The sequence below is a fragment of the Pseudophryne corroboree genome, chromosome 1 (genome assembly GCF_028390025.1).
Source record: "Pseudophryne corroboree isolate aPseCor3 chromosome 1, aPseCor3.hap2, whole genome shotgun sequence".
Lineage (NCBI taxonomy): Eukaryota > Metazoa > Chordata > Amphibia > Anura > Myobatrachidae > Pseudophryne > Pseudophryne corroboree.
The window spans coordinates 755031893-755057515 of NC_086444.1; the positions used below are offsets into that span (position 1 = coordinate 755031893).

The 25623-nt window shown below is 44.5% G+C and overlaps 2 pseudogenes; one reads left to right on the top strand and one right to left on the bottom strand.

The window, feature by feature from the left end:
• Positions 1-1105: 1105 nt before the first annotated feature.
• On the bottom strand, positions 1106-1224 carry LOC134958604 (5S ribosomal RNA; annotated as a pseudogene).
• A 9361-nt stretch (positions 1225-10585) lies between these two features.
• LOC134958659 (5S ribosomal RNA) lies at positions 10586-10704 on the top strand (annotated as a pseudogene).
• The last annotated feature ends 14919 nt before the right edge of the window (positions 10705-25623 follow it).

The window sequence follows — 25623 nt, forward strand, 5'->3', positions numbered from 1 at the left end:
TTACCTGCACATACCTATTGCCATTTCGCATAAGCAATATCTGCGGTTTGCTGTTGGAAACCTTCATTTTCAATCCCAGGCTATACCCTTTGGACTGGCCACAGCACCTCAGATTTTCACCAAGGTCATGGCCGTGATGACAGCTTTTCTCCGTCATCCGGGAATCAGGATCCTGCCGTATCTGGATGACTTGCTGATCCTGGCAAACTCCCAAGATGTCCTCCTCAGTCAACTGGAGATGGCAGTCCAATTCCTACAAGCCCACGGGTGGCTCAGCGATTGGAAGAAGTCTTCTCTGGTCCCTGCTAAGAGCATGGTGCACCTGGGGGCGCTGCTGGACACACACAGCCAAAGACTGTTTCTGTCTCCGGAGAAGGTCCTGAAACTTCAGGACAAGATCAGATACTTCCTCTCTCGCCCGAGAGTGTTGATACACTCGGCGATGCAAGTACTAGGCCTCATGGTGTCTGCTTTCGACATGGTAGAGTACGCTCAATTTCATTCCCGCTCTCTACAGAGGTTAATCCTTGAAAAACTGGAAGAAAAAGGAAGGCTCTTGTGTGGGCGCACTCTTGTAGGAAAAATAGGTTATATATAACAATTATGAAGGAATATTTAAAACATAACTTTTATTGACATTATTATGACACAAGGTTCTTCCCTGAAATCTATCCTTGAAAATACAAATTTGAAAATATCTTGCTTATAAATAAAAATGTTCTGGTCTCTTTATGGTAAAGAGTATATGGGAGGGTTGTAGACATGAATTGGTCATACCCCCATTCCCCCTGACCAGTACAGGATTACTGTATTGATGGAACCACAGGGTGGTCAAGACACATTAGTATATAAGGCTGTGCTCTTTGGCTATAAGTGACTAGGGTAATAATCAGAAGTCACATCTCTATGAGCGGTACACAAAGTTAGCATACACATATCATGATTTGAGAAAATATTAAACAGGAAATAATGGACATCCTGAAAACAGTGGAAAAAACCATTATGTTGTAAACACTGAGATGGAAACTGAGATATAGGGATTACTGAATAGAATTAGTGGTGATACTGCTGTTGGTGTTATTATCACATAAGTGAGGAAAATCCTACTCTACAACACCAGGTATTCGCAGGCAGTCTCCCTTCCTGATACTGACCTGGCCCAACGCTGTTTAGCTTCCAAGATCAGACGAGATCGGGCGCTGGCAGCGTGGTATGGTAGTAGAGAATTTTTATGTGAACACCAATGAGAGTGCACCTATATAAGAAAGATGAAATTTAGGAGAGATCGACAGAAAAGTGATAGAGAAAAGGTTGTGAAAATGTGTGGATCTGCTTTCCACGTTAGACCCGATTCCAAAATTCCCACTCACGTGGTGCAATGTTACGGGAATCGTGAATGAGAGTCCACGAGGTTAGTGATCACAGGAAAATTCGGTTGTCGGGATTGGCACTGTTGATTACAATCAGAGGACCCCCTGACTGCCACTAATGTCCTGGTTTATCCAAGAGGAATAATTCTCTGTGATGGATATCAGATGGGAGATAGAAAAAACTCACAACAGTTGCAGAAGTGTTTGGAACTTAAATAGATAATAGAGGCTTTGAATCAGTAAAATTTCATACTAAGAATAGGATATGAATATCCCGTTATTAACATATGTCAATTGCTGAAGAGAATAAAGCAAATAAAGAAAATCATCAGATCCAAAATATCAGACAAATATGAGAGGTATATGCTATTCATATGCATTTGCTATTCAAGTCATAATACATTTTCAGCTTAACCTCATGCAAGGTGCTGTGTGCTTGGTATACTGTAAGAACCCCCAAAAAACCACTGTAATACACACTGAATGTGGGATAATTAAGGCACTTCTGCCTAGATTTACAGCAAGAGTTACTATCCGTGGCATACAGCCACAAGATAGTGGGGCTTACGGTTTCACCAGTGAGATGAGAGAGCCAGAGAGAGCAAGCAAATGAATCAGGCTGATGCCAGGATGAAGCTGTGTCGACGAGACCCCTTGCGGAATGCGGAAAACGCGTTTCGCTCTTAGGCTTGTTCACTTCCGGGTTCCGTATGGTCCGGTGTGGGGAGCGGGCTTTTGTAGCAGCGGAAAGTCAAATAGACCAATCAGGGAGTGTTAGATAACAAGTGTAGTTGCTGCTCGTGTGCGCGGTTGCTAGGAGACAGCGTTCGCGACGCTATGACGACAAGGCGGAGGGACTGGAGGTGATTGAAGACTCGCGAGATCACGGACGCCATCTTAGATATGGGAATGATGTGACTTAAACTGATGGCACACATTAAGGTTGCAATGAATGGAATGATTGACTGAAATAAAATAAAAATAAATAGATAAGCTTGACAATGGGGATAGAAGGTTGTTGGAGTGGGCAAGATATGTCAGAAACGATTGGGATGAAACGGATGGGTAGATAGAGGTGATTGAAAAATCGCGAGATAACGGATGCCATCATAGATGTGGGAATGATGTGACTTAAACTTATGGCACATATTCGGGTTGCAATGAATAGGAATGATTGATGGAAATAAATAGATAGATAAGCTTGACAGCGGAAATAGAAGGTTGTTGAAGTGGGCAAGATATGCCAAGGATAAATTAAAATAGAACGGATGGGTGGATAGATGAAAGGCGTGCCTGGATTGTTGTTAGAACGGCAAGAGGGGGAGAGGGGTGTGTGTTAAGGGAAGCCAGTGAAGCCATGTTGGTGAATGGAAAGAGGAGGGGAATGGAGCGGTATGTTGTGGTGGGAAGGGAAAGGGGGAGGTGTGAGGGAAGGAGGGACTGAGTGAATTAGGTAGGGAAGGGAGGTGTGACGGTGTGCAGGAGTGTGGTTAGCTGGGGGTAGTAGAAATGAATTAATTGAATTGAGGAGGTGTATGTTGGAACAGGGAGGAATGGAGGGATGAAAGGGGGGCATGGGGGGAGAGACTTGTGGGTGGGGGTGGGAGCAGTGAGAGATGGGGGATGATAGGTGTAGGGAAAGGGGTGATTGTTGTGAAATGGTGTATTATGCGGGAAATGTCATTGGCTAGGGGTGATACGGATGAGTGGACTGATGGTGGTGAAATGAGAGGGAAATGAGAAGGTGCATGTTGGGACAAAGGGGATTGGGGGATGAAAGGGGGGCGTGCTAGGGGACCTGTGGTGAGGGTGAGAGCAGTGGGGGAGAGAGATAGTAGGTTGTAAATAATTGAATTGATATACTGAAAAAGAGGTGTGACAAAGTATCAGTGTAACCATTTGTTGGTACACTGGAAAATTCACTTGTACACATGCACTTACACCTAGGTGTAAATGTGCATGTGTGCGGGTAGGCTGACTAAATTAAAAACAGAATATTGTTATTGTCTAAAAATTGACGACAGGTGAGAAACAGATGAAACATATTTTACAAAAAAACTCCATAATTAATGGTTTCATTAAGACCAAAAGGTTTCAGACTGTTTAAACGAAAAATCCATTCACTCTCCTTTTTATATAGTTCTTTGGTTATGTCTCCTCCTCGTATTCCAAGATGTATCCGATCTAAGCAGAAGGTCTTGAAACCTTTGATGGATCCTTTGTGGACAGAGTTAAAGTGTCTCGCTACTGATGTAAGCTGTTTCATTCGTGTCAGATCTCTGGAGGCATTACGGATGTTTCCCAGGTGTTCCAATATTCTCTCCTTCAATTTGCGTGTGGTCATGCCTACATACTTTAGATTGCACTCACAAGTTATGCAATAGATCACAGCCTGCGTGTTACAGTTAAAAAAAATGTTGTAACTTGACCAACTGGCCATACCTGTCAATGACCGTGTTGGTTTGCAGGATCTGAGGGCATGATTTACATTGTCCGCAAGGGAAAGAACCTGTGATAGAAGGTTTTTTGGTGTTTGAGGAAATCAGATGGCTGTGCACTAGGTGGTCTTTCATATTTTTTGATCTGCGCCAGCTCATTTGTAATGGGGAGTTAAAGAGAGGTGCCAGATCTGGGTCCAACTGTAAGATGGGAAGATGTCTGGTTATCGCTTCCTTCAGCTTTCTCCATTCGGGACAGAAAGTACCAATGAAGCGAATAGTATCCTCCTGCTCAGTGCTCTTGCTTTTCTTTCCAAAAATCAGGTTCTCTCTCTTGGTTGCTACAGTAGCAGTGTATGCCCGTTTGAGTGAGCGTCTGCTGTAGCCTCTATCCAAGAGACGGTTAGTGAGTTCCAAGCTCTTGGTTTTGAAGATAGAGTCTTCTGAGCAATTACGTCTCAGGCGTAAGTATTCACCTTTAGGGATGTTTTCCACGGTGGGCGGAAAATGAGAGCTTGTTTGGTGAAGGAGACTGTTAGTTGCAGTCTCCTTGCGAAATAATTCAGTTTCCAGGAAGCCTGCACTGGATTTGTAGATACTGAGATCTAAGAATGGTACCCTTTCTGAGCTGATAAAATGTGTCAGGGTGATATTGAGATCATTTTTATTAAGGATCTGAATGAACTCCATGAGCAGGTTCTTATTTCCATTCCAAATTAAGAAGACATCATCGATGTATCTCAACCACAGTATTACATGTGTGGTATATTTTTCATTCCACGTATTGAAAACGTGGAAGTGCTCCCACCACCCTAGAAAGAGATTTGCATATGTTGGTGCACATGCTGCACCCATTGCAGTTCCCCTAATTTGTAAGAAAAATTGATCTTGAAACACAAAATAATTTTTGGAGAGAACAAAAGTGAGTAACTGTAAAAGAAAATCAGAGAAGTCATTGGTACCACTTTGGTCCAGAAAGAATTTCGCTGCTGTCAAACCTTGATGATGATGGATACTGGAATAAAGTGCCTCAACGTCTAAAGTCACTAGAAGAAAGTCATTCTCAAAATGGATGTCGTGAATTTTTCGCAATAAGTCGGCAGTGTCTTGTAGATAAGATGGTAGGTCAAGGACAAAGTCACGTAGGTGTAAATCCAGAAACCGACTCGGCTGCTCCAACAATCCTCCATTACCCGACATTATCGGTCTGCCTGGTGGCTGCTGGGTGTCCTTGTGAATCTTGGGCAGAAGATAGAAGGTTGGAGTTCTTGGATTCTGGACAGTCAGATATGCTGCTTCTTGTTTTGTGATAGTTCCTTGTGTAGCAGCCTCTTGTATCAAAGAGGTGTAAGCTTTCTGGAACCTTTTTGTGGGGTCATTGAGAAGTTTTTGATAACATAGGGGGTTGAATAATTGTCTATGTGCTTCCGTGATATACATTTGTAACGGCCAAAGGACAATGTTGCCACCTTTGTCCGAAGGTTTTATAATCACGTCTCGCCATGTTTCCATCTCACGTAATGCTTTTCTTTCTTTGAAATTGAGATTTCTAGATGGGTATTGATGGGCCGTTTTGATTCGGACGTGAATGTCGTCAAATTCTTTTGACACCCTGTTAAGAAAAACCCTAATTTCCGGGCTGGTATTGTCAGGTGGAAAAAATGTGGACTTGGGTTTACATTTGGGTCGGCAGGGAATGTTGTCTTGCATGTTTGATTCCAATAGTAGGTCCTCCAGGGCTTGGACTGCTTGAAGATCGTCAGGGGATAAATCGGTGCTATTGTTACTATCTTGTATTGCACGGTGTTTTGCAAAAAACTTTTTTAAGAGAAGTTTTCTGCCAAATAATCTGAGATCTTTCTCCCAGGAAAATCTGTTGAATGATCTAGAGGGTGAAAAAGAGAGGCCTTTGGCCAAAACATCCATGTGCACAGGGGAAAGAGGTCTATCAGATAGGTTGATAACCTGTAAAGAGGGAGAAGTCGGGTGGGTTACCGCACAGTCTTCCTCTGACGGGCCGGATACCGGGCGGTCTTTGATGTGTCCCAATCTGGGTTGCGTCTGTCGCCTCTTCTTTCCCCCCCGCCGGGTTTTCCTTGATTTTTGACCCGACCTCTTTGTTTCGAACTCTGGCCTAAAAAACGTGGAGAAAAATCTCCTTCTCCCTGATTAAATTTGGAGTTGTCTGAAGTCTCACTGGATGAATCTCCACTATTGGAGGATTCGAATTCTGAAAAAGTCGGGTCGTCCCTCTGTCTTCGATTCCTACTCGGGAGTATGGGATTCCACCTGAAAATATCCCCACGTGAGAAGTCTCGTTTGTCCCTGATAAATTTATTCCGCTTCCGGTCTACTATGGTTTGTTCATACAGTTTTAATTCTTTTTTGGTGTTTCTCAAAAGCTGTCTGAAAAGACAGATCTTTTTCCCAAATTTCCAAATTATGACCCAATTCATCTATTTCTTTTTCCACTTGATCTATGAGTAGTGTGTCATGTTTGACCAAAAGATGTAGTAGTTCGTGGGAGCACTTCAAGAGTGCTGCCTCCCACTCGGTCTTCAAATTCTCCGTGGCAAGTGGAAAAGAAGGGAATATTTTGGGTCTTAACCCCCGGGGCACAATCTTGTGTTTAATGTAATTTTGTAGTGTGGTGACGTCCCACGATAAACGAGTCCTTTTCTGCAAACTTTTTTGTAATCTTGTGAAAGTGGTCTTCCAATCCGAGTCGGTGGGGGATTCCTCAAAATTGTCTGAAAAGGGATCACCAAAAGTCTCCGGGTTTTGTCGTTTTGTTAGCTCCGCTTTAAGTGAAAAAGTGGTCATATTAAAGACCTACTAATGTAGAAAATGGAATTGTTACTGCTAAAATAGACAGATCCGGGAAGAAAAGAGTTATAATAGAGTAAGGTAGTGATAAAGTCTGTGCCAATGGATCAGAGACTGTTTTTGCAACAGTAGAAGATACTGTAAGGAAGCCCAGGGCGATCCGGCACAGGATTTATTAAATTGGGATAATAGTAGAATTAGAAAGAGAGAGACCAAAATTGGACAGTGCGTTACCCCTGTAAAAAAAGGGGAGGAAAGCGGCAAAATTAGCCCTTTTAAGTATAAGTATATAAATATATACGTATAAATATTATACTGTCCTGGTTGGTGGTGCACCCAGAGCCAGAAAGTACGCAGACTTGAAAAACTGGAAGAAAAAGGAAGGCTCTTGTGTGGGCGCACTCTTGTAGGAAAAATAGGTTATATATAACAATTATGAAGGAATATTTAAAACATAACTTTTATTGACATTATTATGACACAAGGTTCTTCCCTGAAATCTATCCTTGAAAATACAAATTTGAAAATATCTTGCTTATAAATAAAAATGTTTAGGGTGGTGGGAGCACTTCCACGTTTTCAATACGTGGAATGAAAAATATACCACACATGTAATACTGTGGTTGAGATACATCGATGATGTCTTCTTAATTTGGAATGGAAATAAGAACCTGCTCATGGAGTTCATTCAGATCCTTAATAAAAATGATCTCAATATCACCCTGACACATTTTATCAGCTCAGAAAGGGTACCATTCTTAGATCTCAGTATCTACAAATCCAGTGCAGGCTTCCTGGAAACTGAATTATTTCGCAAGGAGACTGCAACTAACAGTCTCCTTCACCAAACAAGCTCTCATTTTCCGCCCACCGTGGAAAACATCCCTAAAGGTGAATACTTACGCCTGAGACGTAAATGCTCAGAAGACTCTATCTTCAAAACCAAGAGCTTGGAACTCACTAACCGTCTCTTGGATAGAGGCTACAGCAGACGCTCACTCAAACGGGCATACACTGCTACTGTAGCAACCAAGAGAGAGAACCTGATTTTTGGAAAGAAAAGCAAGAGCACTGAGCAGGAGGATACTATTCGCTTCATTGGTACTTTCTGTCCCGAATGGAGAAAGCTGAAGGAAGCGATAACCAGACATCTTCCCATCTTACAGTTGGACCCAGATCTGGCACCTCTCTTTAACTCCCCATTACAAATGAGCTGGCGCAGATCAAAAAATATGAAAGACCACCTAGTGCACAGCCATCTGATTTCCTCAAACACCAAAAAACCTTCTATCACAGGTTCTTTCCCTTGCGGACAATGTAAATCATGCCCTCAGATCCTGCAAACCAACACGGTCATTGACAGGTATGGCCAGTTGGTCAAGTTACAACATTTTTTTTAACTGTAACACGCAGGCTGTGATCTATTGCATAACTTGTGAGTGCAATCTAAAGTATGTAGGCATGACCACACGCAAATTGAAGGAGAGAATATTGGAACACCTGGGAAACATCCGTAATGCCTCCAGAGATCTGACACGAATGAAACAGCTTACATCAGTAGCGAGACACTTTAACTCTGTCCACAAAGGATCCATCAAAGGTTTCAAGACCTTCTGCTTAGATCGGATACATCTTGGAATACGAGGAGGAGACATAACCAAAGAACTATATAAAAAGGAGAGTGAATGGATTTTTCGTTTAAACAGTCTGAAACCTTTTGGTCTTAATGAAACCATTAATTATGGAGTTTTTTTGTAAAATATGTTTCATCTGTTTCTCACCTGTCGTCAATTTTTAGACAATAACAATATTCTGTTTTTAATTTAGTCAGCCTACCCGCACACATGCACATTTACACCTAGGTGTAAGTGCATGTGTACAAGTGAATTTTCCAGTGTACCAACAAATGGTTACACTGATACTTTGTCACACCTCTTTTTCAGTATATCAATTCAATTATTTACAACCTACTATCTCTCTCCCCCACTGCTCTCACCCTCACCACAGGTCCCCTAGCACGCCCCCCTTTCATCCCCCAATCCCCTTTGTCCCAACATGCACCTTCTCATTTCCCTCTCATTTCACCACCATCAGTCCACTCATCCGTATCACCCCTAGCCAATGACATTTCCCGCATAATACACCATTTCACAACAATCACCCCTTTCCCTACACCTATCGTCCCCCATCTCTCACTGCTCCCACCCCCACCCACAAGTCTCTCCCCCCATGCCCCCCTTTCATCCCTCCATTCCTCCCTGTTCCAACATACACCTCCTCAATTCAATTAATTCATTTCTACTACCCCCAGCTAACCACACTCCTGCACACCGTCACACCTCCCTTCCCTACCTAATTCACTCAGTCCCTCCTTCCCTCACACCTCCCCCTTTCCCTTCCCACCACAACATACCGCTCCATTCCCCTCCTCTTTCCATTCACCAACATGGCTTCACTGGCTTCCCTTAACACACACCCCTCTCCCCCTCTTGCCGTTCTAACAACAATCCAGGCACGCCTTTCATCTATCCACCCATCCGTTCTATTTTAATTTATCCTTGGCATATCTTGCCCACTTCAACAACCTTCTATTTCCGCTGTCAAGCTTATCTATCTATTTATTTCCATCAATCATTCCTATTCATTGCAACCCGAATATGTGCCATAAGTTTAAGTCACATCATTCCCACATCTATGATGGCATCCGTTATCTCGCGATTTTTCAATCACCTCTATCTACCCATCCGTTTCATCCCAATCGTTTCTGACATATCTTGCCCACTCCAACAACCTTCTATCCCCATTGTCAAGCTTATCTATTTATTTTTATTTTATTTCAGTCAATCATTCCATTCATTGCAACCTTAATGTGTGCCATCAGTTTAAGTCACATCATTCCCATATCTAAGATGGCGTCCGTGATCTCGCGAGTCTTCAATCACCTCCAGTCCCTCCGCCTTGTCGTCATAGCGTCGCGAACGCTGTCTCCTAGCAACCGCGCACACGAGCAGCAACTACACTTGTTATCTAACACTCCCTGATTGGTCTATTTGACTTTCCGCTGCTACAAAAGCCCGCTCCCCACACCGGACCATACGGAACCCGGAAGTGAACAAGCCTAAGAGCGAAACGCGTTTTCCGCATTCCGCAAGGGGTCTCGTCGACACAGCTTCATCCTGGCATCAGCCTGATTCATTTGCTTGCTCTCTCTGGCTCTCTCATCTCACTGGTGAAACCGTAAGCCCCACTATCTTGTGGCTGTATGCCACGGATAGTAACTCTTGCTGTAAATCTAGGCAGAAGTGCCTTAATTATCCCACATTCAGTGTGTATTACAGTGGTTTTTTGGGGGTTCTTACAGTATACCAAGCACACAGCACCTTGCATGAGGTTAAGCTGAAAATGTATTATGACTTGAATAGCAAATGCATATGAATAGCATATACCTCTCATATTTGTCTGATATTTTGGATCTGATGATTTTCTTTATTTGCTTTATTCTCTTCAGCAATTGACATATGTTAATAACGGGATATTCATATCCTATTCTTAGTATGAAATTTTACTGATTCAAAGCCTCTATTATCTATTTAAGTTCCAAACACTTCTGCAACTGTTGTGAGTTTTTTCTATCTCCCATCTGATATCCATCACAGAGAATTATTCCTCTTGGATAAACCAGGACATTAGTGGCAGTCAGGGGGTCCTCTGATTGTAATCAACAGTGCCAGTCCCGACAACCGAATTTTCCTGTGATCACTAACCTCGTGGACTCTCATTCACGATTCCCGTAACATTGCACCACGTGAGTGGGAATTTTGGAATCGGGTCTAACGTGGAAAGCAGATCCACACATTTTCACAACCTTTTCTCTATCACTTTTCTGTCGATCTCTCCTAAATTTCATCATTCTTATATAGGTGCACTCTCATTGGTGTTCACATAAAAATTCTCTACTACCATACCACGCTGCCAGCGCCCGATCTCGTCTGATCTTGGAAGCTAAACAGCGTTGGGCCAGGTCAGTATCAGGAAGGGAGACTGCCTGCGAATACCTGGTGTTGTAGAGTAGGATTTTCCTCACTTATGTGATAATAACACCAACAGCAGTATCACCACTAATTCTATTCAGTAATCCCTATATCTCAGTTTCCATCTCAGTGTTTACAACATAATGATTTTTTCCACTGTTTTCAGGATGTCCATTATTTCCTGTTTAATATTTTCTCAAATCATGATATGTGTATGCTAACTTTGTGTACCGCTCATAGAGATGTGACTTCTGATTATTACCCTAGTCACTTATAGCCAAAGAGCACAGCCTTATATACTAATGTGTCTTGACCACCCTGTGGTTCCATCAATACAGTAATCCTGTACTGGTCAGGGGGAATGGGGGTATGACCAATTCATGTCTACAACCCTCCCATATACTCTTTACCATAAAGAGACCAGAACATTTTTATTTATAAGCAAGATATTTTCAAATTTGTATTTTCAAGGATAGATTTCAGGGAAGAACCTTGTGTCATAATAATGTCAATAAAAGTTATGTTTTAAATATTCCTTCATAATTGTTATATATAACCTATTTTTCCTACAAGAGTGCGCCCACACAAGAGCCTTCCTTTTTCTTCCAGTTTTTCAAGTCTGCGTACTTTCTGGCTCTGGGTGCACCACCAACCAGGACAGTATAATATTTATACGTATATATTTATATACTTATACTTAAAAGGGCTAATTTTGCCGCTTTCCTCCCCTTTTTTGACAGGGGTAACGCACTGTCCAATTTTGGTCTCTCTCTTTCTAATTCTACTATTATCCAAATTTAATAAATCCTGTGCCGGATCGCCCTGGGCTTCCTTACAGAGGTTAATCCTTGCCAGGTGGGACGGATTACCCCATTGGATCAGGTCTCAAATTATTTCCTTAACTCCGGAGGTATGTCGGTCACTGAGCTGGTGGCTACAGGGCCAACAGTTAAGCAGGGGCCTTCCCTTCTGGATCTCCAACTGGGTCCTTCTGAAAACGGACGCCAGTCTGCGGGGTTGGGGCGCGGTGTTGGAGCAACACTCAATCCAGGGTCGATGGACTAAGGAGGAATCTCTCCTTCCGATAAACTTTCTGGAACTGCGGGCAGTGTTTAATGCGTTGACATTTGCTCTTCCTCTGGTACAGAACATGCCTGTTCAAGTACAGTCAGACAACACCACCACGGTGGCATACATAAATCATCAAGGCGGCACTCGAAGCCTCATGGCAATGATGGAAGTGTCAAAAATCTGTTCATTCCAGGAATCCTCAACTGGGAAGCGGACTTCCTCAGTCGTCAGGATGTGCACGCCGGAGAGTGGAGTCTTCATCTAGAAGTCTTTCAACTCCTAGTGGACAAGTGGGGCCTACCAGATGGTTCCGGTCTTCGGAACCAGGACAAGGGATCCTCAAGCAGCATTCGTGGATGCACTGGCAATTCCATAGAACTTTCGCCCAGGGTACTACGGAAGTTCAACCAAGAAGGAGGAATACTACTTCTAGTCGCTCTAGCGTGGCCCAGATGGCATTGGATCTCAGACTTGCAGTGTCTGTTGATAGAGCGTCCTCTTCTATTTCCTTAATGCCCAGACCTCCTCGTTCAGGGCCCTTGTGTCTACGCGGACCTGGGCAGACTGGCTTTGATGGCGTGACTCTTACGGCATCACTCCAGAGAGCGAAAGGATTCTCTGAGGCGGTCTTTCAAACTATGTTGAAAGCCCGTAAACCAGCTTCGGCTCGGATTTATTACAGGGTCTGGAATTCTTACTTCACCTGGTGTGCTGCTAAGAATTATGATGCATATACTTTCAGAACTTCCAGGCTTTTGGCTCTTCTACAACAAGGCCTAGACTTGGGCCTTCGTCTGGCCTCCCTCAAGGTCCATATATCTGCCTTGTCGGTGTGGTTTCAGAGAAAAATTGTGTCTCTTCCTGACGTTCACACTTCCACTCAGGGTGTTTAATGGATTCAGCCTCCTTATGTCCCTCCTGTGGCTCCATGAGATCTGTCTGTTGTTCTGAATGCTCTACAAGAGTCTCCATGTGAACCTCTTGAGTCTGGGAACCTTAAATGCCTTATGCTTAAGGTCGTGTTTCTGTTGGCTATTGCCTCTGCTAGGAGGGTGTCGGGCGCTTTGTCCTGTCATCCACCCTTTCTGATTTTTCACAGTGACCGGGCAGTTCTTCGAACTCGCCCAGGTTATTTGCCCAAGGTGGTATCATCTTCTCACCTTAACCAGGAGATTGTGGTTCCGGCCTTCATCTCCTCTGGTTTATCCTCCAAAGAATGATATTTGGATGTGGTATGGGCTCTCCGTCTTTATGTGGAAAGGACTGCCTCTATAAGGAGGTCAGATTCCCTTTTTGTACTTTTTTGGTTTTCACAAATGTGGCTGGCCTGCGAATAAGCAAACATTGGCCAGATGGATTAGAATGGTGATTGCACAAGTGTATGTGCAGGCTAGCCTCCCAGCTCCTGCTATCAAAGCCCATTCTACTTGGTCTGTTGGACCTTCTTGGGCGGCCCGCCCACACAATTGTGCAATGCGGCTACGTGGTCCTCAGTGAACACGTTCATAAGGTTCTATACCTTTAATACTTCCACCTCCCAGGATGCTTCCTTTGGAAGCCGGGTTCTTGTGCCCGCTACAGTGAGTCTCCTCCCATGAGGAACTGCTTTAGGACATCTCCGATGGGATTCCCTGTGGAATACCAGTGTGTACCCTGCTGCAGAAAAGGAGATTTATGATAGACTTAGCATACATCTCTGAAGCATGCCCTAAGATCCCAGGAGGGATCAAAACATTGAGAGGGGATTACTATGCTTGATTTATAACACGTCTTCACTGATGACAGATTATAAGTATATGAAATTGGGTGAGGGCCTCTTTAAGCTTTCTGCTATGCTTGGATAAAGATATTTGTTATTAAGTGCTGACAAATGCACACATATGAGTGCACCCCTGTAAATGAACCTAGAAATACAGTCACAGGCAGCGTCATAGCCAGAACCTTGCAGGCCCCATAGCAACATTTTGAAGTGGCCCCATCTCAATACTTGTAGAGAGATGACTCTCCACAGCAGTTGTTAATTTTATGCCCTATAGTAGTACTGTATTAATGTTATGCCTCTTACTAGTGCCCTAGTTTATTTTTTTTAGTCCTCATAATAGTACCCAAGTTCATTTTATGACCCATAGTTCATATTATGCCACAATTTAGTACCATCGATACACATTATGCCACATTGTAGTGCCACCGGTACACATTATGCCATATTGTAATGCCCTGGTATACGTTAAGCCACATTGTAGTGCCACCGGTACACATTATGCCCCACAGTGTTTAGGGAGAAATTCTGAGAACTTGGTAGACAACTTTCTGATCTAGGTGCAAATGAGTCAGACCCAGAGGCAGACCTGCAAGCAATGGCATCCCCTGCACCCACTATAGCTACCACTAAAGGTCCACATGCACTAGGTCGACAGGGTGTCTAGTTCGAGGTCGTTAGGTTGACATGTGCAAGGTCAAAAGGTCGACATGTTTTTTTTTTACTGTTTTTGGTGTCGGTTTCTTCGTACAGTGACGGGGAACCCCAATTAGTGCACCGCGTCCCCTCGCCATGCTTCGGGCAAGGTGCCTCGCTCCACTACCGCTGCGCTTGGCACAGATTATCGTTCCCATTAGTAGTCCACGTGGATCATAAAGTATGAAAAAGGTCAAAAAATTAAAAAAATCGTGAAAAACTCATGTCGACATTTTGACCTGTCGATCTTGCACATGTCGATCTAATGAACCTGTCGACCTAGACAACCTGTCTACCTAGTGCATGTGGACCTTTAGTGGTCGACCCAATGCATGTCGACCTAATGTGTGTCGACCAAACGACCCATACCCTTCCAGGGAGCTGCCGGGGAGTTAAAGGGAAATCGTGATTCGACTCGCATCGGATACGGCCAGAAATACTCAATCACATGTTAACACCACCACAGCTTCATGAGGAATGAGCAAGTACCTCCTTAGACGGTTATTGGCAGTGGTCTCTGATATTACAGATGAGTTCCCCGTCATCTTTGCTGCAGTCACGCCAAACAGCCCCTCTTGGCACACCAGGTCATGTGAGAATATTCTAGCTTCAAGTGTATTTTCCTACTTGTTTTTTTTTTTTGCCAAAAATGCATTTTAGCCACAACACAATGCAACTAGGACACATAAGGAGATTCAGTTAATTCAGTTGATATACGTCGCTTGTATATCTGTGTATATCTGTGAGTCTCCAAATCTGCATGCAAAGTGCTACAATGTAGCACTGTAGCTTTTTTCCAAGTCCTGTTCTGCTTCATATAACAGACTCTGTCACACACACAATATATATGTGTCGCTTATTAAATGAATCAGCACAGTCTCCTTATGCATCCTAGTCGTATTGTGTTGTGACTAAGGGGTACATTTACTAAGCAGTGAAAAGAACGGAGAAGTGAGCCAGTGGAGAAATGGCCCCATCAACCAATCAGCAGCTCTATCATTTTATAGTATGCAATTATAGATGTTACTACAGTGCTGATTGGTTGCCATGGGCAACTTCTCCACTGGGTCACTTTTCCGCTCTTATCACTGCTTAGTAAATGTACCCCTAAGACACAAAAAAGGCCCCCGATGTTATCATAGACCTGGTGACGCAATCTCACGCTGCATGGCGTATTGAAGCTAGATGTATTAGGACACATCTGTATGTCTTGTTTTGAGACCCAATCTTGCATCAGCATGTTGCTGCGGAAAAAAAAAACATACTTTACAAGATGATGTCAGAAGTTCGGGTCTTCCTTATAGCAATTGCAAAACATCAAACACTTGTTCCAATACAAGCAATGTAAAGACAGGGAAAGAACTCAAAAGCCTTGAGCAGGATCAGCACACATGAGGAGTTAGGAATCTTAAGGTATGCAGAAGCTTAAACCCTGTTTGTTTAACCAAAAACAACTATGCTTCTAGATTCTAAGCAGCCAATTTAATTTGTAGATAATGTAATATAGCCAGAATAAAAGTCTTTTTTTTTTTCTTTCTTTTTTTTGTTTAGCCCCACGTTCATTACTAACTTTTCTCAGAAACAAATGCACATTATAATTTTTATATTTTACATAGTTGTTATAAAAATCAGTAGCTGAAAACAGTAAATTGTAATCCCTTCTTATTTAGGTATCATTGTAATCTTCTGCACCAGCCAATGAACAGCGTACCCTGCAGACATTTGTTTTAGAAAGTGCATTCTACAAATTCCATGAAGTTATAATAAGCATGGTTATGAAAGAATTAACGTCAACCAACTTCTTCTTCTCCCATATACGGTGGCGGCAATGAAGCAGTGTTGTTCAGACAAAAAGGGGGCAATCCAAAAGAGAAACTTCCCTCTGCTGCTGCTCTCAGAGGGACCTCTGCCTTCACAGACCCTCCCAGTGCTTGCCATGCTGCTGATCATTGCTGATCAGTCAGCGCGGCAGGACTCCCCCCTCCCCCAGTGATGCAGACAATAGCAGCCGCTGGAGAAGTGTAAATAACACCCCCCTTCCCCTCCGTCTACCTGGTGGCTGTCCTGGCTTTTAAAATTAAATTCTCGATGGTTGCGATGTTTCGATGGTCATGACAGATGTTCCAGTGTTTGCAGGGAAAAAAACATATTTCTGCAGCAGGGTACACTGTGTTCCACAGGGAATACATCAGGGTGTAGAGATGAATCTTGATCCAGAGGCACCAACAGGCTAAAGCTTTAGACTGTCCCAGAATGCATTTCGGGGCCTCCTCTATATAACCCCACCTCCAGGCACTGTGAGCTCAGTTTTAGAGTTGGTGCCTGCATAAGAAGGTCATTTAACAGGGGGGCTATTAAAAGACTTCAAGGGCTACAGCACTTCATATGTCAGTGTGACATACTGTGCTGTGGCTCCATCACCTCCCCAGCAGCGTTGCATACTCCCGCTGGCTCTGTTCCCGGGTACTTGCGGCGGAGACGCTCCGAGTCCTAGGCACACTACTGCAGATGCTCTCCAGGATCGCGTGGATGCTTCTCAGGGAGGAAGTAAGAGGGTCCCCCAGGCGGGACCTGCCATTAAATCGCGTTCCGCTGGTGTGGACACTGTGGCCGTACAGGGACCCCACTATATCCACCAGGGCAGGGGAGCACAGGTTGGATAATACATTATCCATTTTTAATAAGGCTCCATAGTACCAGGTGGTGAGGACCAGCATAGGGGATAAGGCGCTTGACCTGTAGCCCCTCCCACAGCTCAGGGCGCCATCTACTGCTGGTGTTCCCACCCTGGAGCTGCCTCACACTCTCCCTCACTTCCTGACTGAGACGCTGGGCGCCATCTTCTAACAGTAGCTGCGACTGGTCTCCGGGACTGCAGAGCAAGGTCTCTTCTGTATATCCGCTTTTATCAGCACTGTGATTCTACAGACACTTAAGTATACTACATGTCACTTTAAGACAGCGTTAGTTAAGAACAAGTATACCTCTACCAGAATATATTGTACGAGTATTCTAATATATATACAACCGGTCTCAGACCGCGCATTGTTTTTTATATATATAGTGCAAATAGCGCTGCTACCTGGATAACAAGACCTATGCCTAGAGTTACTAAAAGATATATATGTATATATACAGGGGCGGATCCAGAAGAAAATGATAGGGGGGGCACCATGGAAGGGGCAAGTACATTTGCATGTGAGGTGGCGCTTCTTATACAATGCCCACAGTTGTAGCGCTCATTATGCAATGTCCACTGTACTGGTAGTGCCCCTTATATAGACCCCATAGTAGTGGTGCCCCTTATGCAATGTCCGTATTGCCCCCAGTAGTAATGTTACCTGTAGTAATGCCCCCAGTCATTATGCCCCCAGTGGTAATGCCCCTGCAGTCATGACCCCAGTAGTTTCCCCCCCCCTTTAGTTTAGCCTCCCAGTGGTAATGGCCCCAGTAGTTTAGCCACCAGTAGTAATGCCCCCCTGTAGTTTGCCCCATTGTAGTTTAACCCCTGTAGTTATGCCCCCCTTGTAGTTTAGCCTCCAGTAGTAATGCCCCCAGTAGTTTGGCCCCTGTAATTATCCCCCAGTAGTTTGGCCCCTGTTGTTATGCCCCCAGTAGTTTGGTCCCCGTGTAGTTTAACCCCCAAGTAGTAATGCCCCTGTAGTTACGCCGCCAGTGGTAATGCCCTCCTGTAGTATGCCCCCAGTAGTTAGCACCTTTGTAGTTGGCCCCCAGTAATAATGTCCCCAGTAGTTTGCCCCCAGTAGATGCCACCCAGTAATAATGTCCCCCAGCAGTTTTCCTCCAGTAGATGCCCCCCAGTAATAATGTCCCCCAGTAGTTTGCCCCCCAGTAGTAATGTCCCCCAGCAGTTTGCCCCAGTAATAATGTCCTCCAGTAGTTTGCCCCCAGTAGTAATGCCCCCTAGGAGTTTGCCCCAATAGATGACCCCCCAGTAGTAATGCCCCCAGTAGTAATGCCCCCAGTAGATGCCCCCCAGTAATAATGCCCCCCAGTAATAATGCCCCCAGTAGATGGCCCCCAGTAAAAATGTCCCCCAGTAGCTCCCCCCAATAGATGACCCCCCCAGTAGTAATGCCCCCAGTAATAATGCCCCCAGTTGATGTCCCCCAGTAAAAATGTCCCCCAGTAGCTACCCCCAATAGATGACCCCCCAGTAATAATGCCCCCTACGAGTTTTCCCCAATAGATGGCCCCCCAGTAGTAATGCCCCCAGTAGATGCCCCCCAGTAATAATGCCCCCAGTAGATGGCCCCCAGTAAAAATGTCCCCCAGTAGCTTCCCCCAATAGATGACCCCTCAGTAGTGATGCCCCCAGTAGATGCCCCCCAGTTATAATGCCCCCTGTAGTTTGCCCCAGTAGTAATGCCCCCCCAGTAGTAATGCCCCTTGTTGATGCCCCCCAGTAGTAATGTCCCCCGTAGTTTGCCCCCAGTAGATGCCCCCGCTGCATTAAGGAAGAAAAAAACATCATACTTACCGAGCCCCGTTCCCGCTTCCAGGCCGCTGCAGTCCTCCTCCTCCCTGGGCGTCCGCTCCTCAGACAGCACTATGAGAGAGACGTCATGACTGATGTCTCTCCCATAGCGCACGGCGCACAGTGACAGCGCTGGAAGCCGGAGCTCAGTACTGAGCTCCTGCCTCCGGCTGCTGCTGTGCAGGGAGACGGGCGCCCGCTGGTAACACAATCTCAGTGGGCACCCGTCATCTCCCTGTGCAGCGCAGGGGGAGGGGGGGGACAGAAGGCCACAAATAACAGGGGGGGGGCACGGGCCCGAGTGCCCCCCCCGCCTGGATCCGCCACTGTATATATATATATATATATATATATAAAGAGAACCAAGTTCAAAAACACTTCCCCATTTAGGGAGGCTGCTAGAAGGGCCCTCTGGTGTGGACTCTATTTCAAAGTCCCGACAAGTTAAATATATAAAAGGGTAGAACCCAGCGCCTTCTGTGTTGGTAGTTTCCAAGCGCAAATGAAATAATAATATGCGTACCACATCCCGTGTATATTCAGGCCTGTAGTGTAAGTCTGTCCTTCTCCTGGTCAGATCTTCTGACTTTCTCAGTAGTCTGGTAGATGGACCGTAAGGAAATTAAAAAAGCAATAATAGTGTAATATTGCAAATATATATAAAGGTGTGCTCATAAGGAAAATCCGATGTGGTTAGCAGCTATGCAGCAAGTTAGATAACGCACCCAGTGTCAGGTTAAAAGACAAATCGGTGTGCCCACAGCCTTAGGTAGTTTAAAAATAAGTACCCTCAGGACTTGTACTTCTTATATGTAATAGATTCTTTATAAAGATGTTGTTCTTTTTCTGTGGTAATTTGCGGGAGCCCTTAAAGGTAAAATATAATCCCCCAGCAACGGGAAGAAAGCCCATAGTGTAGTAACGTTTAAAAAAAAAAAAAAATGTTTAAAATTTTAATGTAAACACATAAAAACAAAATATACAAAATGGACCCGTACAATGGATAAATAATAGAGAGGCTTATCTGATATCCTTATGGAGGAGTGAATTGTCTTTCCAACGCGTTTCGGCCTCTGGTAGTTTATTAGGACTTCATCAAGGGGTTATATAACCCCTTGATGAAGTCCTAATAAAATACAGTGTGAAGAAAAGTTCAGAAAAAAAGAACTTGCGATAATTCTAGCGTTAATAACCGAGTAAAATCGAAACCCGCTCATCTCTAATTTACTCCCTTACAGGTGCTGTGCATAGACCCACTATAGCAGACTCCTGTGCCTCAAAAGGAATTGAGAATTCACTAGAGAATATGCCTCAGGATATATCTGACACTGCCAGACAATATCTGTCTCATATTGCCACCGCCTCCCATTACATTCAGGAGGCGTCCTCTGAGACAGGTGTAATGGCGGCCAAGGCTTCGACTATTTCCATCCTGGCTCGCTAAATTCTGTGGTTGAGGTCATGGAAGGGAGGGAATACATTGGGGATAAACCCCTGGTGTCCCCCAGCACACCGAGCTGTACCTGTACCAAGACATGAAAGACTATATATATATACATAAAATAGAAATCCAGAGGTCTTAGTTACATACAGTTTGCAAACGTATGATAAGCCACCAGGCCCCGACAAGGCTCCTCTGATGCTGGTGGTCCCTAACTCTAGGTCTGGGCCCGGGGTGCAGAACCCCACAAACCTGCAAAGGCCAGCTACCCCAGGGCAGCACAACGCGAGAAGGTAAAGTGTTAGTATGTGTTAATAAAAGGAAAACAAAATCTATAACAAAAATTAATATACTAGTGAGAGTGTAATTAAAAGACCAGAAGGATTAATAAATGTGTTAAGGGGGTGCTAAATAAGATCTTGCAGTGTGCTACCCCAGAGCAGCCCAGCCCCACCAATCCAGGGGGAACCGCACCCCAGACCCACCCCAGGTACTAATAATAATAATAACAACCCTTCCGGGTAATATAACATAATGCCACATGATAATGGCATCTGAGCAAATGTATCCGAATTGAGAGCTAACTTACCTGAAGATACCCCCGGGATCTCCAAATGGCAATACAGAGACCAGCATGCCCTCCAAACACTGGTCCCATCCATGCCCCTCATACTGACAGAACAAAATGTAAGTTGCTCAAATCAATTAGGAAGTACAATTCAGGTGCATGAAAGGGAGGGGGTAGTCTGGCTAGAAATACATTGGGGATAAACCCCTGGTGTCCCCCAGCACACCGAGCTGTACCTGTACCAAGACATGAAAGACTATATATATATACATAAAATAGAAATCCAGAGGTCTTAGTTACATACAGTTTGCAAATGTATGATAAGCCACCAGGCCCCGACAAGGCTCCTCTGATGCTGGTGGTCCCTAACTCTAGGTCTGGGCCCGGGGTGCAGAACCCCACAAACCTGCAAAGGCCAGCTACCCCAGGGCAGCACAACGCGAGAAGGTAAAGTGTTAGTATGTGTTAATAAAAGGAAAACAAAATCTATAACAAAAATTAATATACTAGTGAGAGTGTAATTAAAAGACCAGAAGTATTAATAAATGTGTTAAGGGGGTGCTAAATAAGATCTCGCAGTGTGCTACCCCAGAGCAGCCCAGCCCCACCAATCCAGGGGGAACCGCACCCCAGACCCACCCCAGGTACTAATAATAATAATAACAACCCTTCCGGGTAATATAACATAATGCCACAATATAATGGCATCTGAGCAAATGTATCCGAATTGAGAGCTAACTTACCTGAAGATACCCCCGGGATCTCCAAATGGCAATACAGAGACCAGCATGCCCTCCAAACACTGGTCCCATCCATGCCCCTCATACTGACAGAACAAAATGTAAGTTGCTCAAATCAATTAGGAAGTACAATTCAGGTGCATGAAAGGGAGGGGGTAGTCTGGCTAGAATTACATTGGGGATAAACCCCTGGTGTCCCCCAGCACACCGAGCTGTACCTGTACCAAGACATGAAAGACTATATATATACATATAATAGAAATCCAGAGGTCTTAGTTACATACAGTTTGCAAACGTATGATAAGCCACCAGGCCCCGACAAGGCTCCTCTGATGCTGGTGGTCCCTAACTCTAGGTCTGGGCCCAGGGTGCAGAACCCCACAAACCGACAAAGGCCAGCTACCCCAGGGCAGCACAACGCGAGAAGGTAAAGTGTTAGTATGTGTTAATAAAAGGAAAACAAAATCTATAACAAAAATTCATATACTAGAGTGTAATTAAAAGACCAGAAGGATTAGAGACTAATTTCATACATTACGCTAAAGACAATGCACAGCACGAAGGAGATATAAATCTCTTTTGGTCTGCCTCCAAGCCGGTGATGAGGGGTTACGTAATTGCATATGTTGCAAATAAGCGTAAGAACCTTAATCAGCGCTATCGGGACCTGGGTTTGGCACTCACTAACTCATATGCACAACGGTTATCTTCCCCAACAGATGATAACCGTAGAATTTATACAGAAACAAAACATCTCCATGATACTCTCTGCACGGAAAGAGCACAATACGCTCTGGATTTTCAAAAACATAGATATTATAAGTGGGGTAACAAAGCAGGCAAACTTCTAGCGAACATGGTTCGTAGTCAGCGCCCCACCCCAACTATTCTATCCCTGCATACAGGCCCTCATCTGTCCTCTGATCCAGCAGTTATTGCTGACTCCTTCTTGACCTATTATAAGGAACTTTACACTGCCCCACCGGACGACCCTATTGGCGGCATGGCCTTCCTCCGCTTTGCCGGATCCCCTACACTGACTGAAGATGACAGAACTTCCCTCATGGCACCGGTCACCGACTTAGAATTATTGACAGTGGTTAAACAATTAGCTAACGGCAAGTCTCCTGGCCCAGATGGTTTGAGCGCGGAATACTATAAATTATTGTTGCCCCATGTTACACCTCATCTCCTATCACTAATTAATTCCATTTTATCGGGAAATGTTGCTCCTCCTACTTTTAATCAGGCTCGTGTGATAGTACTACCAAAACCGGGGAAAGACCCCACCCAAGTTCAATCATATCGCCCAATTTCCCTCCTAAATCAGGACTTTAAGATTCTAACTGCTCTTATGGCAAATAGGCTGCAACTTATACTACCCACGATATTACACCCGTCCCAGACCGGCTTCGTGAAGGGAAGAACTTCAGTACATAATATTAGACAATTGATAGCGGCACTGACCACGTCGACCCAGTCACCGGGGGGAATGTCCCTGCTGGTGAGTTGCGATGCTGACAAGGCATTTGACCGTGTGTCATGGTCACATCTGCTACGAGTCCTTCACTGTCAGGGATTTGGGGCTGATTTTGTAAATTTTTTCCGCACCTTCTATGCCTCTCCGGCCGCATTCCTCACAGTGAATGGAATGAACACTGATAACTTTATGTTGTATAGAGGCACGAGACAGGGATGTCCACTATCCCCACTTTTATTTGACCTTGCATTGGATCCGCTCATTAGACACTGTCACCTCAATACCACCTGGCACGGGATTAAAATTGGTAATCAGGGCCTTAAAGTCACGGCCTATGCCAATGACTTGCTGCTGTACTTCTCGAATCCCAGAGATGCGTTTCCTAGTTTATTGTCTCTGCTGACGGTTTTTGAATCAATTTCTGGGTTCAAGATCAATAAATCTAAAACTGAAGCTCTAGCCCTCCATCCCGGTGCGACTCACGACTGGGATGACCAATTCCCCTTTCGATGGGCAAAACAGACGATCACATATCTAGGCCTTAAAATACCTATTAACCCAGCTGAACTATATAGATACAACTTCCCACGAGTCATTGCACGTATCCTAGACGACTTTCAGAAGTGGAAGCACTTACCCCTCTCTTATCTAGGCAGATGTCAATTGATTAAAATGATCACCTTCCCGAGACTACTATACCCCATTCAAATGTTACCTTTGCTGATATCTGAGGCAGACCTGAAAATTCTCAACAGGGCCTTTAGTGAATTTATCTGGGCACATAAAAAACCTAGAATCTCGCTGTTTAAGTTGTGCCAATCGCAAAAGTTGGGCGGTGTCAACCTGCCCTGCATCAGAAGTTATATGCTGGCTGCAAACTATCGCTACGCAGTCGACTGTATACATGGGACGGAGGTTTTCGCTAACACCGGCTTGAACAGGCCTTTTGCCCTGACACCCCACTCGTTAGCTTGCTACACACACGTCCGTCCTCTTTCCCCCCTCAGATACAAAGTAACATCCTATTAATGTCAACATGCACAGCTTGGAGACAAGCACGTTCTAGGATGGGCGTCTCCAGCCATAACACCACCTTTCTCCCCTTATCACACAACCCAGATTTTCGCAGGACGACTATACAATCCACGTTGGTTGCTCTGACAAATCAAGACATTAGATTACTGTACCAGTTGATTGACCGAGACACCTACCAGATGTGCACATATACTACTCTTTGCGAGAGGTTTCCACAACTTCCAATCCCACTATCTGTGTATTTTCAGCTCCGTAGCTATCTTCACAAATCATTAGCCACAATGACAGTACAAGACAAAACTAACAATTTAGATGTCGTTCTACAAACCACACCTAAGGTTCATTATTCTACGGCCTTTCTTTATACATTTCTCAAAAAAATCATAGACTGGGAAACTACACAATCAGGAATGACCAAATGGGCAGTGGACTTCCCAACTATTACCACATCTGATATGCTCACAGCATTTAACAAAATCAACAAAACTCTCTCGTCAGCATCATATGCTGAAATGAACTACCAAATATTGCATCGTTCCTATATTACACCGAAATTACGATTCCAAATGGGCACGGCTCCTGACTCCAAATGTTTTAAATGCGGAGCGCGTGAGGCAGATATATATCACTGTTTATGGAGTTGTACTGAAGTCCTCAAGTTCTGGGATTTAGTACAAAACTATGTTAAAAATAAACTGCATATCGATGTGGTGGCCACCCCTGAATGGGCTATTTGGGACGTTCACTGTCAATCTTCAACGCCTGGGCTGTCCCTTGGCCAGCGCAGGCTGTTGACCAAAATAGCAGCTGCAAGCAAAAAGGCTATCCTGTGACAATGGATAGCTACTGATTCATTGTCCCTAATTTTGTTATTGCCAAGGTTATCATACCTATTTCACATGGAGTGGCTTGAGATGTCTATTGATAAAGAATGTAAAATTGAGAAATTCTTTGATATTTGGCTCCCTTATATACAGACGCTCGATGATACCATCAAACCCCCCGTTGGCATCCCCTGCACCCACTATAGCTACCACTAAAGGTCCACATGCACTAGGTCGACAGGGTGTCTAGTACGAGGTCGTTAGGTCGACATGTGCAAGGTCAAAAGGTCGACATGGTTTTTTTTAACTGGTTTTGGTGTCGGTTTCTTCGTACAGTGATGGGGAACCCCAATTAGTGCACCGCGTCCCCTCGCCATGCTTCGGGCAAGGTGCCTCGCTGCACTACCGCTGCGCTCGGCACAGATTATCGTTCCCATTAGTAGTCCACGTGGATCATAAAGTATGAAAAAGGTCAAAAAATTAAAAAAATCGTGAAAAACTCATGTCGACATTTTGACATGTCGACCTAATGAACCTGTCGACCTAGACAACCTGTCTACCTAGTGCATGTCGACCTTTAGTGGTCGACCAATGCATGTCGACCTAATGTGTGTCGACCAAACGACCCATACCCGTCCAGGACTGCCAGGGAGCTGCCGGGGAGTTGAAGGGAAATCGTGATTCGACTCGCATCGGATACGGATCGTCTTGATGTATGGCCAGAAATACTCAATCACATGTTAACACCACCACAGCTTCATGAGGAATGAGCAAGTACCTCCTTAGACGGTTATTGTCAATGGTCTCTGATATTACAGATGAGTTCCCCGTCATCTTTGCTGCAGT